Raw genomic sequence first — 3,717 nt, forward strand, 5'->3', positions numbered from 1 at the left:
ATCAACCATAACACTACATTTCCATGATGATGTGTGGTATGATGATCAAGCTGCAGGAGAATTCTTCTTCTCCAGGATCTATGAAGCTGGTTAGTTAATTAGAAAATAGATGGGTTCGTATTCTTGTTGTACACTCATTTCATTTGGCATTTGTTCTTTTTTTGAACACTACGTATTTCATACTTTTCTGGCACTTACTTCTAAAAACTTTTGAAAATCATGCGTCATATTTTCCTTCCGCTTCATGGTCACGTTCGGCTTGTACAGCCTATCGCATAAAGTTCCAACAAAAGTTACTGAAGTTTGTGATGACATTTTTAAAAAGCATGACTACTTGTTTTCCATTGATCTGCTTGATCGCAGTAATTTTCATCAATCTTTAAGGATAACCATTTTGACCAGGTCTCTAGGATTAAGCTCAATGCGTCCCTTCCCGGCGTCTGCTTTATGCACAGATTCATGCTCATCTCCTCTGGCACGACCAATGCAGTTTGTTCAGTTCTGTGTGTGTGTGTGTTTGTGCTCAGTGAGTGTGCTGCTGTTTTTCTGGGAAAGATGATGCAGTCCAGGAAATAGCGTCTATCTGTATGCCCTTATTTTCTGGCAGCCTTTATCTGTGAGCCAAGGAAGAATGTTCCAGGCACACACACAAATAAAAAAAACAAAAAAACAAAAAACGAATGTAAAATTCATACACACACATCAAGATCAACAATCTGGGCTTGGACTTCTGTGGCGCTCCAGGGCACGGCTGTGCAGTAACTGGGTCTATTAGGCAGCACAGGAGGCCAGAAGCTGTTTCTCTGTTTTAGATGCCTTCACAGATTTCTACTTATATGTGTGATCATGTGTAGGCAGGCAAATATAAAAAGCAATACGTATGCTCGCTCTTCGATGCAGCAGAATCACCACAGGCAAGTGATAATTAGTAAGAAATAACTTAAGTGATGAGCACCCCCACCTCTGCAGCCCATCCATGCTTGTCCGACTTGTTTCTCTCGGAAGACAGTATGCATTATTCACATCTAGCTGGTTAACAACGGTGGCATCAGTGCGGAAGGAATGGAGGAAGAAAGGTGGAACAGAAGTGGGTTCGGATGCAGAAGAGAGGAACTGAAGGACAAGGTTTGCGTAAGCAGTGGAACGTGGAAAAGAACGAGATTTTTCATTAAGGCTCGTTTAGGCGAACAAGTAGGAGAGGGTCAAAGACGCAGCCACTGAAAAGTCCACGTGTACACCAGCGGCCAGCCACCATTTTCCTAAACCATTGTAAAGAATTTACTCAATAAAATGTAAGTCGCTCTTCAACTGTCGGAGGGCACAACTTTCCAGAGTATACCACAGCAACAGCTTTATGGAAAAATGTGTTAGATTTAACCAAGACACACACCAGAAAAGCTACCCTTGGAAATGCATTCATACCGAAAGAATTCAAGCTTAACAATCAGAACTCGTACTGAAAACCATCGCAGGAAGGAGAGCTTCCTTTTCGAGAGGGACCGTGGGGACATAAAGTCAGACTGCCTGTTTTTGTTACATGTAGGCTTATTGTTGCAGATTAGAAATTTTCCAGTGGAAGTAAATAGCTGGCAACACAAATAAGGGAACAAAATATTACATTACAAGAACGTATTTCCTTTTAGTGTTTTTGTCTTAAAGGGGTAGCTCAGGATTTTATTGCTAAAAGTCTATGGATCAGTCATATTCCTCTGTCTTTACTTCATAAAATAGATTATATCCAACTGCTAGACGTACCACACCCAAGACAAAGACACCCTCTGAGAACTGATGATGCGTGGTGTTTAAGGTCAGAGTAACCATCAGAGAAGCAAAGACACTATTAAAATTAATAAATTAGTTTTTATTTGAAATTTATTTTGACTAAAAAACCTGTTTCACACAAAAGATTCATTGGGAGAGGGCCGCCAATAACCTGTCTTTCTAATGTAAACAATCACTGTCCTCTCTCTAACCAACCACCCAATGCAAAGTGACAATGGTGGGAAAGTTCATGAAACACTGATCATATAAACAGTTGGCGATTGGAGCCGTTTCACAATAGTAGAAATTCGCTTTGGGCTCAACCATACGGCTAGCCTCAGTCTCTCAGTAAAAGTAGTTCAAGAATTATTTTTTCTAGTTCAAATTAATTAATCCATCTGGTGCATCCCTAATACATTGTTGTAGGGTTATGAATCCAAACCTGTAGTGTTTTGTAAAATCTTTCAATATTTGAAAGCTATTTATCCATGTTTAAATTTTAATCTGTTACCATTTAAATTGCCGTCCAAAAAAATTTCTCTTAAACCTATTAGTGTTGATTTTCTAAATGTATCAAACAAAGTGCATTTCTGTCTTTGTAAAGACCAAGTTAACACGCATTTATCCACACCTCCATTCTATGCTGCATGAATAAGGGTTTAAAGGGTTTTCTTACACTGAGCTGGAGATTTTTTAATAACATTGGGAAACAATGGGGGGCTATTATCATAAGGCCAAAACACTGTGGCATTTCTTGCTTAGTTATCAGAATCTCTTATTGTTCTAGTTCCACTTTTATCTGTAGATGGAAACCGAAGAGTCCTTTTCTTTGGGTGCTTTTTTGATCTTGCTAACCACATCAGTCTTCTGTTTCTTTCTGCTAATGTATGTTTTAAAGCTACCAGTAGTATGTGTTACAATCTACAATCATATATTTTTTATAAGTTTAAAGAAAAAGGAAAAGTCCAGAAACAGGTGAGCGCTTCAGCTTTTATTAGGAGCTTATGAGGGCTACTGAAAAAAGGGTTTTGGTCAGGGTGCTCTTGCCTTGCTGAAGAGTGGATAGATGAGTTTTTCTTTCCATTATTTTTCCTCTGTTCCTCTCGGTTCTATCTTTCGGAAGAAGAGTAGGTTTCACACGAGACACGCTTCACATTTTCCCACAGGAAAACAATAGTGTTTTCTATTGTGAGAAGCAGCGGTTGGATCAGTGTCCCACATCATCCCCATTATTCATCAGTCCTCTGGATGTAATTAGGACTCTGCCATATGCCTTCATGATCGTTTTTCATGTATTAGCCTTTGTAATTATGCCATAAACCAAAGATTGCATCATAACAGTCTAGGATTTTTGTCGATGCCTGTTGGTGGAGATTTATGGTGAAGCTGAAGCTTTCTCTGAAAGGGTGGAGCCTCTTAATGTTCATTTAAAAACCACAGCTATCCCCTTGGTCTCTAATTCAATATAAGCATAAAGAATATGGAGCAATAGTATGCATGCTGTACCCAGGCAGAAAATGAAAGACTCTCGTCCATGTGACTCATTTAGATCAGTGGAAGGAGACAAAGAGAGTGTGAAAAAGGAAGAAAGGAGCAAATGATAAATTAAAAGTGCTGGTTGTTCAGCACTTACCAGAAAGCAAAACGTCTTGCTCATGCAAGCAACTCTCAGCGTGTTAGCTCCTGCTTCCAAGCTTCCTATCACCATGTATTCATTTGTTTCGAGGGCTGGTTGTGCTTTCAGAATTTTATAATTACAACAGAACCTATTCTCTACAGCAGAATACTGTAGAATTTGTAAAGTGGGCACTGTTTCTGTCTTTTTCCTACAATACATCTCTATGCATTTATTGATTATTACATTTATATCTTGAATGAAGAAGATGACAATTTGTATGAATCGAACTTGATTCTCAGGGAGGGGGGCTAAGGGAGTAGCCAGCATTTTTCAATGGT

At 39.1% G+C, this 3,717-nt stretch overlaps 1 protein-coding gene across 8 annotated transcripts in view; it reads right to left on the reverse strand.

Moving 5' to 3' along the window:
• adgrl3.1 (adhesion G protein-coupled receptor L3.1) overlaps positions 1-3,717 on the reverse strand; it is a 161,387-nt gene that overhangs the window by 141,730 nt on the left and 15,940 nt on the right. The window lies entirely within an intron of this gene.

The sequence above is a fragment of the Poecilia reticulata genome, linkage group LG1 (genome assembly GCF_000633615.1).
Source record: "Poecilia reticulata strain Guanapo linkage group LG1, Guppy_female_1.0+MT, whole genome shotgun sequence".
Lineage (NCBI taxonomy): Eukaryota > Metazoa > Chordata > Actinopteri > Cyprinodontiformes > Poeciliidae > Poecilia > Poecilia reticulata.